This window comes from Bombina bombina, chromosome 5 (assembly GCF_027579735.1).
Source record: "Bombina bombina isolate aBomBom1 chromosome 5, aBomBom1.pri, whole genome shotgun sequence".
In the NCBI taxonomy this organism is placed as follows: Eukaryota; Metazoa; Chordata; class Amphibia; order Anura; family Bombinatoridae; genus Bombina; species Bombina bombina.
This window is the reverse complement of record NC_069503.1, coordinates 470184166-470197319: the sequence shown is the minus strand read 5'-3', so window position 1 is coordinate 470197319 and position 13154 is coordinate 470184166. Positions and strand designations below refer to the sequence as shown.

Sequence of the window (13154 nt, the reverse complement as noted above, 5' to 3'; positions counted from 1 at the left end):
TCACAAAACTCTCCCCTTGCAACACAGTTCAAAAACAAATTACATATTTTTATGTATAGAACATCTAAGAACTAATATTGTGATTCATGTGGTTAGGTATTGCATTAAAACTTTAAGGTTATGTGTACTGTGAAAATAAAGGCAATGAGGAACTATTGATTGTCTGTAATTAAAAGTAAATGTGAAATGTTTACAATAGTTTTGTATAAATATAAACATATCTGGAAAGAAAAATGCTAAAGTATAACCAAAGGCTGCACTTCTGCCAAAAATATTTTTTAGTGAAAAAGCTCAAATAACAAACATAGAACATTCATAAAACACTTAAAGGGACAGTTCACCCAAAAACTTTCTCCCCTTTAAATTATTCCCAATGATCATTTTTACCTGCTAGAGTGTATTAAATTGGTTGCAAATAGCTCCTTTACTCATATTTCGGCATTTGAAATAGCCGATTTAGCCTGTGGTTTCCCAACCTATACTGAAAGTTTTGATACTGACGTATACGCTATTGACAAGCCTAAGTAAACACAGTCAGCAGAAGGAATGAAACTCCCAGTGGGGGGCAGGATAGTTAAGTAATAAAATGATACTTTTCCATTGTTCTCTCTATATATTGAGCTTTGGTGTTCCAGACAAATATAAGATAAGGAAGCAAGTGTGTGTACACCAAGTGTTAACATAATGAGATCTGATATTACCTGAAGCTCAACCCATTGTAATAGGCTGTGGTTTCAAAGCACAAAACCAGCTACTTCAGATAAACAAATAAACCTGAAAATGCAATTTCTCAAATATTTTATACTCTTCAGTTGGTATAACAAGTAATTTAAAATACATTTATGGAAAAACAATTTTACAGTGTACTGTCCCTTTAAGGGGCGATTTATCAAGCTCTTTGGCAGGCTTTTGCCTGCCTACGACTGCAGGTTTTCACAAGAGAACCTGCACGCCGTATTTAACAAGCAGTGGTCATTAGACCGGTGCTTCCCTACCCTTTCGCCACCTCTTAGGCAGTGACGTGCGGTGACGTCAGAGGCTGGTGAGGCAGTGGCTAGGATATGCCTTCATTCTTTAGATATCCTTTGTTGAAGAAATAGCCATGCACATGGGTGAGCCAATCACATGAGGTATCTATGTGCAGCCACCAATCAGCAGCTACTGAGCATATTTAGATATGATTTTCAACAAAGGATATTAAAATAATGAAGAAAATTAGATATTAGATGTAAATTGGAAAGTTATTTAAAAATTGCATGCTCTTTCTAAATCATGAAAGAAAACATATGGGTTTCATGTCCCTTTAAATGGTGTCTTGGAAAACTGGTCAACTTAGTAAACATCTGATTTTAGTCTAAAAGGATTGTAACATAAACTCTTGCCAGATAACACAATGCTTGCTCTGATTATGAGATCTAGAAATCCATGCCCATTAAAAACATACTTTTTACTTTAATGCTGCAAATTATGCTTATAGATTCTTTCATTATTCAGTAAATATAAAAATGTCTTGATCCAGTGGCGGCTGGTGAAATTTAAAGATGGTGGGGCGCTTGACCCTACCCCTTTAAATAAAGCCACACCATCAGATGGCACTACCAATTTATTAATTAAATAAATAAAAGGTAGAAAGAAAAGCACTCGGGGGGGGAGAGGGAGAGAGAGACGGGGGGAGAGAGACACAGAGGGTTAGAGAGAAAGAGAGAGACACAATCACACACACAGGGTTAGAGAGAGAGAAAGAGAGAGAGACACAATCACACACAGAGGGTTAGAGAGAGAAAGAGAGACACAATCACACACAGAGGTTTAGAGAGAGAGAAATAAAGAGAGAGAGAGAGACACAATCACATATAGAGGGTTAGAGAAAGAGAGACACAATCACACACAGAGGGTTAGAGAGAGAGAGAAAGAGACACAATCACACACAGAGGGTTAGAGAGAGAGAGAAATAGAGAGAGACACAATCATACACAGAGGGTAAGAGAGGGAGAAAGAGAGAGAGACACAATCATACACAGAGGTTTAGAGAGAGAAAGAGAGACACAATCACACACAGAGGGTTAGAGAGAGAGAAAGAGAGAGACACAATCACACACAGAGGGTTAGAGAGAGAGAGAAATAGAGAGAGACACAATCATACACAGAGGGTAAGAGAGGGAGAAAGAGAGAGAGACACAATCATACACAGAGGTTTAGAGAGAGAAAGAGAGACACAATCACACACAGAGGGTTAGAGAGAGAAAGAGAGAGACACAATCACACACAGAAGGTTAGAGAGAGAGAGACAATCACACACAGAGGGTTAGAGAGAGAGAGAGACACAATCACACACAGAGGGTTAGAGAGAAAGAGAGAGATACAATCACACACAGAGGGTTAGAGAGAGAGAGAAAGAGAGAGACACAATCACACACAGAGGGTTAGAGAGAGAGAGAGACACACAATCACACACAGAGGATTAGAGAGAGAGAGAAAGAGAGAGAGACACAATCACACACAGAGGGTTAGAGAGAGAGAGAGACACACAATCACACACAGAGGGTTAGAGAGAGAGAAAGAGAGACACAATCACACACAGAAGGTTAGAGAGACACATAAGGGATGAGAGAGTCAGAGGGGGGGAGAGACAGAGAGAGAAAGAGACCATGGGGGAAAATAACACATAAGGAGATAGATGGATAGGTATATAGAGAGAAAGAGACACACACACAAGGGGGGGGGGGGAAGATGGACCACTGCATTTTTAAGTAATAAAACAGCAGAAATACAGAGAGTTCAGAAAGTGAGACTACATTAGTGTGAAGTACAGAGGCAAGCTAGTGGGTGTAAATTAGTGGGTGTAAATTTTGAGTAAACAAAATAACGATCATTAAACTGCTGTAAAAGAGTAAAAAAACAAAAAACACTAAACCACATTCATTAAATTATAATTTTCACTAACAGAATCCCTTTCAGTAAAATCTAAGGCTGCAGCACTTACTTTAATAAAATGTGGCTAAAACACTGCTCTCTGCATCTCTTCTCTTCCTGCTCTGTAAGGATTCAGGAAGTGACAGTGGAACATTCCACTGCACTTAGAGGGGTAGTACAGAACTCTCTTTTTCACTTTAGCAAAGCTTGCAGCTTCACAGGACAGCAACAAAATAAATGAAAGTTTTTTTTTTCGTTTTTGTTTTGTTTTATATGATTTAACATCCAGCCCCAACCCTAAGTTCCACTTACTAATGCCTCTCACTGGATTGGGTCAGCCCAAATAGGACTGCCTCAAATAAGCAGTTAATGGGCCATGCAATGATCTTAACCACTTTCATCCACTAGATGGCGCAGCATGTTGTGTAATGGTGGGCAGACCTGCTTGTGCCTCTCCATTGCACAACATGTAGCTGTGAAAAAAAAAATGCTGGGGAAAAGAAATTGCACCAGAGGCAAGCTGTGGCGTCCCTGTCTGCCTCAGCTTGATAAATCGCCCCCTTAGGGCCAGATTACAAATGGCCCACTAATATTTATTTTCCACTTGCGCACATACGCCGCTTAAAGTAAGCTTCTAATGCAGGCAAGTTAGAATTCACATTAAAAGTAAATTGTTTGCACGTGAGTGAAACCCGACACACACTAACACCTGGACTTATTGTGAGCACGTTAAATGCTTTTCCCCATAGACTTTAATGGAACGTGCTAACCGACAACGCATTAGACCTGCAGCGCTAAATGTGACATTCCAATATTCTTCACCTAGAAGAATATATTCTTTTTAATTTTTAAATTTATTTCTATATATCTGATTTTTTTTTGTAAAAAATAAATAAAAAATTATATATATATATATATATATATATATATATATATATATTAAATACTAAGAACATTTTCTTCTAAGTGAAGAACATTAGAAGGTAAAATATTTACAGTAAAAACACATTAAAACAATATTAAAGGAGGGGCGGAGCCTAGCCACGCAGGGAGATGGCCGCACACTAAAAGGGCTCTCATCTCCCATGCCGGCAAAAACATTTAGGCTCAGATAAATCTTGCACTTTCATCTTGTCATGTTGTGGCCAAGGAGGGGAAGACTTGGAGCATACCCTCTGTCTCTCTAGCGGAATTCTGAGGGGGTTCGCACAACAGCCAGTTGATTCTGCAGGCCCGGGAGATTACAGAGGAGAAGGTGCAGGGTTCTTTGAGCGCGAAGATAGCACAACGGAAAAACTGCCGTAGGCCCCAAAACAACTTTGCACGTATGCGCTACTGACCGGACATCTGACAGGACCGGCTTAGAGGGGAGGAATCGGCAGCGGTTGGCTCCTGATCAGAGGTGAGACGCGCACTTAATACACTGCGCCCGGAGCACTGAAATAATTAGCAGCCCAGCATATAACGCCTGAGGGGTCAGAGGGTCAGGAATATTGCCCCAATTAGAGAGGGAACATAAGAACATAGCTTTATAACCCTAACTCCAGGTTATACAGTGCAGGGAAAAAGAATATATCAGAGTGACCGGAAAAAAGACTTAAATAAATCGCGCATAGAGTGGGTTAAGGATTTCTTGCCTGGGGTACTCCAAATATACTGACATCTGTGCAACACACAAAAGCCCCTGATATTAGTTAAGAATCCCCCACAATATAATAAAGGAGTGACTGTTCTGGAGACTTAGGGAAGACATAATCCCCTCTCTTCTAAAAAAAAATTTCCACTCTGATCTGAAGGCCTCCTTTGAGGAAGCAGCTCTTACTCCCCTACACACGAACACATTTATATATTTTATTTGAAACTGCAGTGTGTAATGCCTTGCAAGAGACAATCTAAAGCAGGACAGTCTGGACATACAAACCCCTTAAGTCAATATCTAAAACCAATTGAATCTGGAGCAGAAGCTACTAGTGACAGCACAACTAATAAACAAAAAAACATAATGTCTCAGGTCATGCAGGATGAAGCACCTCAAACCCCTTATATTACAAAAAATGATCTACAACATCTCTCATCTAAGGAGGATATACAAAATGTACTCAGGGAGATGAGAACCTTATTTGGTGACCTTAGGAAAGATATATCCGCCCTAGATAACAGGGTGCTTAAGATAGAAGAACAGCAGGGCACTATATCTGACAAAGTTAAACACAATGCTGAAGATTTGAGAAGTCAATCAGAACAAATTTTTTATTTAACTGACAAAATGGAGGACTTGGACAATTGTTGCAGACGCAACAACCTCAGGTTCAGGGGGATTTCTGAGTCTGTCCACCCCCCGCAATAGAAGGCTACTTACAGGCCCTTTTCAGGGTAATAAAAGATACCCCCTCAGCACAGGAAATCCCAATAGAGAGAGCCCACATGGCGCTTAGACCTAAACCTCCTCCAAAAGCACCACCCAGAGACATTATTGTTAAATTTTTAAGTTACAAAGATAAAGAGGACATTCTTAGAGGTGCAAGGGCTAAACACCAGATCTCACATGCCGGGGAGGACATACAAATTTTTTCTGATCTCTCTCCAGTCACCTTGCAAAAACGACGGGAACTCTCCCATATAACCTCACACCTCCGCAAGCATAAAATGCCTTACCGGTGGGGATTCCCGGTATCCTTCATTGTGAACCACAATAACAAGGCATGTATCTACAGACCGGGTACAGACCCACATCTGTTTTTCAAAGACCTGGACATCTCTAATGGGGGACCCAGAGGACCACACCCCCCTTCCGGAGGGGAGGCATCAGGAACTTCAGCTCTCATGGATGGACATACCACAGATGAGTAAACTAATTTGCTACCTGTTTTGTCATTAATGGAACTATGTTCAGTCTCAATATAAGATCACCTTCAGAGGGGACTAAAGGCAGTGCAGAGTTACCCTAGCACCAAGCCTTAACTCCACAAGGGATTGAATGTATTAGTGATAACACCACTTACCAAAGCACCAGCCCAGCAGTTATGCCATACTGAAGTTGTTCTCTGGTAATCTTCTCCTCTAAAGGAGTAAAAGTGATATTTTATGAGCTGGACTTACAGAGACTTAAACTACTCATTCTACCACATAGTCTGTTATACAAATATATGCTGTTTAACAATGTTTACCAGTCAGTTATATAGGGGTACTGCAGGCCCCTGTGTCCATCCTTCCTTTTCCACTTCCTTTCTCCTCTTTCCCTCTTACCCTTCTAGACTCCTCCACCTTTCCTTTGTCTTCCCCTCCCCATCCCCTCCTCCTACTAATACACGTCTCTGGTTGCTTTTATCCCTCCCTTACACCCTCTTCTCCCCCTGCTTATTAACCCATATCGGGCTGCTTATCCCCTCCAGGGCAAAACTGCAACAGAGGTAAGACTGAATATGTAGCTTAAAGTACTGCGAAAGGAAATGTTTTGGTCTCTATCTTGTAAATACTTTTGTAGGGGGAGGCGGGGATGATGTGTGCAATGTTCACTCTGAGGGGGTAATAATGTTTACAATGGGGGTTTGTGTACTCTATTGGTTATATGACCCTTATACATGAAATTGTTTTCCCCTATGAGCTGCGTATACTGCCCCCCCTTGCCCCTCTCCCTTCTTCTATCTTCCCCGGACTCCCCTTTGTCCATATGTCCATATATCTTATATCTTATCTCTACTTCATATCTCTTCGTCCTTTTCTATCACCCCAGGCAACTTGCGAATAGTGTAGACATTATGTTAGCCTTCACAGACTAGCTGATGGGACAGGCCTTATGCCTGGAAAAGGAGACTTGATGAGATCTTGCCCCATAAAAGATATCTGTAATACTACAAGGGGACAAAAATATCGGCTTCCACTCCCCTACCTTGTCTCCTTTTGCACCTGTGTTTTGGCTGCTGGTGCTGCCCCTTTCCCCCTGAAACCTTTTGACCCCCTCCATATTGCTTCGCCTTGCCCTTCCCTCCCAGCCGCTCCACAGACCCAACACAGTTATAAGAACTTAACTTTATCTGCAAGATGTTGTTATGGTTATTATTTGCCGTGCATGGGGATACCACCCCCATTTTTGTCTTAGTTCTTGAACTTCTTTTGATTGCAAACCTGGTTACCTAAATACTAGGATTCTCTTAACCTACCGCATAACTTTTTTTTTTTCTTTTTCTCTTTCTTCCCTTATAGTATCTCTAGTAGAGAGACAGTTTGGTCTCTACTATATAGATTTACCTAAACACCAAATTTTCATCCCTTTTTTTTTTTTTTTTTTTTTTTTTTTTCCTTCTCCCTTCCCTCTCCTCTCATCTGGGATCTCAAAATGCCTCCCAAAACTAGTAAATTTCAAAACCACACTCTACAGCTAACCACAATTAATGCCAAGGGGTTAAACAGCCCCGGGAAACGCTCTATAGCATTTGGAGAGCTGAATAAAATTAACAGCCATGTACTTATGGTACAAGAAACCCACTTCCAGAAGGGCAAAGAACCAAAGTGGTATAATAAACTGTATCCGCACGCGTTTTTCGCCTCTGGTCCAAACAAAAAAGCGGGAGTGGGGATTCTTCTTCATAGACCCCTACCAATGCAAGTTATACATATCGAAAAAGACCCCGCAGGCAGGTACATTTTGATAAAGGGTTCTTTATATGGTCACCACATAACACTAATTAACATATATGCCCCAAACCAGACACAGGTAGGATTTTTCAAAAAACTAGCCAATTTGATTCTAGATCACTCCCAAGGGTTGGTCTTCCTGGCGGGAGATTTTAACCTCTCTTTGGAACCACACTTAGACTCTTCAAGAGGGACCTCATGTGTAGCCTCACAGAAACTTAAAACCATTAAACATGTTCTACACAGCCTTACACTTCACGATATCTGGAGGACATTACACCCTACAGAGCAGGATTACACATTTTACTCTAACCCACACACTTACTCGTTACACGAGAATTGACCATATATACACTGACTCCCAAGGCCTATCTATTATTGGAGACTGCACCATCGGCCCCATCACTTGGTCAGACCACGCCCCAGTAACGTGCAACATACTCTGGCCAGACATTCCAATATCTCAAAAGATCTGGAGACTGGAGGACTCTTTACTAAATGACCCAATATTTCTAGCGTCAATTCAAAAAGAGATTACGGAATATTTTCCCCTAAATTTAAACTCTTCCTCTTCTAGACAACTGGAATGGGAGGCACACAAATCTGTGATAAGGGGTTCATTAATAAAGCATAAGTCTAAACTAAATAGGCTGGCGAGGGAAAGATACTCCTCATTGCTACAAAAAATTACAGCTCTAGAAAAGGCCCATAAGCAAAATCCAAATAATGATCGGGTCCTATTGTAGCTATCCGACACCAGACAACAGCTTAAAAAACATTTAACTGAAGCTCTTCAGCGTAAAGCATTATTTCTAAAACAGTATTATTTTGAAGGGGGGAACAAACCAGGGAAGATTCTGGCCAGAAATCTAAAAAGGAAACAATTAAGCACATACGTACACTCACTTGAGACCACAGATGGGAACACAGTAAAAGATAGTTCTAAGATTGCAGAAACCTTTCGTAACTATTATAACAAACTATATAACCTAGGAAGGGATAGCACCACATATGAGGAAAGCATGAACCATTATTTTCAAAATTTGCAACTCCCCACAATAGATAAAAAGACTGCTGATTCTCTGGCTGCTCAGATAACGATAGAAGAGCTTCACTTAGCTATCATTGACATCCCTTCGGGGAAAAGCCCGGGTCCGGATGCACTCACATCCACTTATTATAAAAAATGCGAAGGAGTATTATCCCCACATATGCTACAGATGTTTAATAAGTTGAGAGAAGATCCCACATTGACTAGAACGCTACTAGAAGCGCATATCAAAGTTCTCACTAAGCCAGGCAAACCTGCTACTACCCCAGGCAATTTTAGACACATATCCCTAATTAATACTGACATGAAGATTCTGGCCAAGATACTGGCTAATAGATTGAATAAAATTCTCCCAAATTTGATTGCAAGGGACCAAGTGGGATTTATCCCAGGACGTGAGGCAAGGGATAACATTACTAAAGTAATTCAATTGATTAATTACGCGAAGGTGTCGGGCACTCCCATGGTCCTGTTCGCTACAGACGCGGAAAAGGCCTTTGACAGGGTAGGCTGGCCCTTCCTGTGGAGGGCTATGAGCGAAATGGGTATTCCCCCGGATTTCTTGAACATGTCAATGGCGTTATATTCGGCCCCGAATGCTCGGGTCCGGGAAAATGGGCTACTATCTGACACCTTTTGCATCAGCAACGGCACAAGGCAGGGGTGTCCCCTTTCTCCCCTATTATTCGCCATATCAATTGAGGTACTTGCACAAAAAATTAGACTTAATGACAAAATATCGGGTATCAAAGTAGGAGACTTGGAGAGTAAACAAGCATTATATGCTGACGATGTGCTCTTCACCTTGACTAAAGCTGAAACTTCTGTCCCTGAGCTGCTGAGGGAACTGGAGTCCTATGGTGCGTTCTCCAATTTCCTTCTCAACCTAAACAAATCAGAACTTATGAACATTAATACCCCCCCACAACACATAATCACCCTACATGAAACACACTCGATCCCAATAGCCCGTACTAGGTTGAAGTACCTAGGAATTTATACCCTTGAGGGAAGACATAATTAGGGACCTCTCCTGCTGGAGGAACAAACCTATCTCCTGGTTAGGGAGAATAGGAGTCTGTAAAATGAATATCCTTCCTAGAATCCTTTACATCTTCCAAGCCCTGCCTATTCCAATATCAGAAGGATATATCAAGCAACTACAAGCCACAATAGAACGATACATTTGGGCGAATATTAGACCCAGGGTCCCAAAAAAAACAATGTACTTACCTAGGAGTAGAGGTGGTTTGGGCTTGCTGAATTTAGTTGAATATAGAAGAGCAATCTTTCTACAAAGGGTAGTAGAGTGGTCCCATAACAAACCTGACAAAGCTTGGATACACTTAGATATGCAAATTTTCTCATTAAACAATGTAGGGACTATGGCATGGATCTCTCCAAACAATAGGCCCAAGCAAACCTCAAAATATCTTATCACTGCAGAGACGCTCGCGATGTTGGACAAAACAATAGCAACAAGTACTCATATATACTCAAGGGATTCTCCTCTTACACCAATTATAGAAAACCCTGACCTCCCATACTGGAGATTGGGCTTTCGTATCAAGCACCCCTATAGTCTTAGAATGGGGTCTATGTTGTTTCTTAGGGAACAAGGTTCCTTTAAAACACAGGGCCAAATGGCTGAGGCCCACGGGGAGATATTCTCCTCGTGGCTCAATTTTAATAGACTGCTACACTACATCTCCCATCACAGGAAAAGGGATGAACTAGGAAGAGAGCCCACAAACTTTGAGAGCCTTTGTACCCTTCCAGACATGCCAAGACACCTTGTGTCAGTCCTTTACAGGATATCTGCATTTGGAGCTGAGACTCCACTCCCTACTTACACTATAGCGTGGAATAAAGAGTTGTCCCGGGACTTGGAGGAAGATTCGTGGTGGAGGGCCTTTGATCTCACAAAGCGCTCGTCGGTTTCCGCCATGATACAGGAACTACACTTTAAAATCTTAAGCCGTTGGTACCTTACTCCGGTCAGGCTACACAAATTCTTCCCATCCGTGAGCAACCTATGCTGGAGGGGTTGTGGCGAGGAAGGATCACTGAAACATATTTGGTGGTCATGCACCAAGCTTGACAGTTACTGGAAACAAATCACATCCACCATGTCAACTCTTCTGAATACTCACATTCCAAACACTATGGAAAGCATATTGTTCTGCTCCCTACCCATGGTAGAGGATTCGGCTAAATTAGCTCTCCTGTTGATAATGATCACAGGAGCAAAAAAACTTATTCCCAAAAATTGGAAAACCCAGATAGTCCCAACAGTGGAAGAGTGGAGAAGGGAGGTACTTGACCTCATTGCCTTGGAGAGATATCACTATCTCAAAATTAACAAGCTTGATACACATGAAATGATCCAGGCAATATGGAAAGGCTCTATTTAAAGGGAATGAGGAGAGAGGCTGGCAGATAGCTTCATCCCAATCTCTTACCCCCTACCCCTCCTTTCCCCCCCCTCCCCCCTTTTTTTTTTTTTTTTTGTTTTGTTTTGTTTCGTTTCGTTTTGTTTTATTTCTATGTAACTGTTTAATTAAAATGTTTTGAAATGTTTTAAAATGTTCTAAAATGAAAAAGAAAAAGAGAGCCATATATATGAATGTTCTGGTTTATACTACCACATGGTACCCCATGATGATGTAAAGGAAGCATTTTTGTGAACATTGTAAACCTGTAAATCAATCAATAAAGCTCTTTTGAAACACAAAAAAAAACCAAACAAAAAAAAACAATATTAAATATTACAATTGATTAAACATTATTTTTCAAGTTTTAAGGTATTTGAGTGGGAAGGCCTCCAAAGTCTGTATGTATATATTGTGTGTGTTTATATGTGTATAATATGTATAACTATTTGTGCTGTTTGCAGTTAGGAAGATTTAATTTGAAGCTAGTCACTCAATTTGCCATGTGTTGCTGATATTATATAACTATGGTAAATGTAGGACAGGCGGATTTATTTGATTTGCCTACTGGCAATGGAATGTTAATTATAACAAACTTGTTATTGGATATGATGACTTCTTATCTAACAAGGACATTGTCTGCACAGGTTTTTTCTTGTCAAAATGGTGTTATTAGTCTAAATATGCTAGAATGATGTAGGCCCAAAATTAATAAACAATAAACGTGTTCTGCTAGATTGCATCAAAGTATAATTGTTCCTGAACGTGCAATTTAATCCTCTGGAGCTGTTTTAGTTGTATTTTTTCTGTTCAATATTCAGTCCAGTAATAAATCCATTTAGGAAATGCTTAAATGGAAATTGCTTGTTTGAATATTGTGCATCAGTGGCAGTTACAAATGCACTGGAGTTGCCTTGCCTGAATTCAGATTTTATTTTATCTGTAGTCTTTGTGACATAATCTGTTTTTTTTCTCCATATTTTATCATGAACATAAAATCTTAAAACTGTAGGTGGTTTCTACTTAAATATAACGTAATGATGGGAGTTTTCTATTTCCTATATGAAACAGCAGCAACTAAACATCCTACAGTATATAATAAAAGGCCAAGTGTGTTTGTCCAAAGCTGTCATGCGCAGTAGAGACTGCGCGCGAGGACAAACACACCTGGCCTTCCAACTGACCTGGCGTTAGCGTGTGGTGGAGTGGGCGTGACCGGGCTTGTGTGACGTGGGCATGGCCCTGGGCGGGCGTGACGCGAGCGGGGCCAAATGCCGGGGCCGACTGCCAAGACAGAGAGCTCTAAAGAGGGGGCATAGAGAGAGCAGAAGAAGGGGGATAAAGAGAGTGAGAGAGGCAGCAAAAGAGAGGGGGGGAGAGTGCACAAAAGAGAGGGGGAGAGAGCATAAAAGAGGGGGGGGGGGAGCGCCAAAGAGAGGGGGAGAGAGCGCCAAAGAGAGGGGGACAGAGCGCCAAAGAGAGGGGGGAGAGAGCGCCAAAGAGAGGGGGGGGGAGAGAGCGCCAAAGAGAGGGGGGGGGGGGAGAGAGCGCCAAAGAGAGGGGGGGGGGAGAGAGCGCCAAAGAGAGGGGGGGGAGAGAGCGCAAAAGAGGGGGGGAGAGAGCGCAAAAGAGGGGGGGGAGAGAGCACAAAAGAGGGGGGGGAGAGAGCACAAAAGAGGGGGGAGAGAGCACAAAAGAGGGGGGGGAGAGAGCACAAAAGAGAGGAGAGAGAGAGAGAGCAAATGAGAGGAGAGAGAGCAAACGAGAGGGGGGAAGAGAGAGAGCAAAAGAGGGGGGAAGAGAGAGAGCAAAAGAGGGGGAGGGAGGGAGAGAGAGAGAGAGCAAAAGAGAGGGGGGAGAGAGCGCAAAAGAGAGGGGGGGAGAGAGCGCAAAAGAGAGGGGGGAGAGAGAGCAAACGAGAGGAGAGAGAGAGAGCAAACAAGAGGGGGGAAGAGAGAGAGCAAAAGAGGGGGGAAGAGAGAGAGCAAAAGAGGGGGAGGGAGGGAGAGAGAGAGAGCAAAAGAGAGGGGGGAGAGAGCGCAAAAGAGAGGGGGGAGAGAGCGCAAAAGAGAGGGGGGAGAGAGAGCAAACGAGAGGAGAGAGAGAGAGCAAACAAGAGGGGG

At 42.0% G+C, this 13154-nt stretch overlaps 1 protein-coding gene across 1 annotated transcript in view; it reads left to right on the top strand.

Moving 5' to 3' along the window:
* Positions 1–13154, top strand: part of LOC128660480 (palmitoyltransferase ZDHHC11) — a 238200-nt gene that overhangs the window by 146314 nt on the left and 78732 nt on the right. The gene's annotated exons all lie outside the window — the stretch shown is intronic.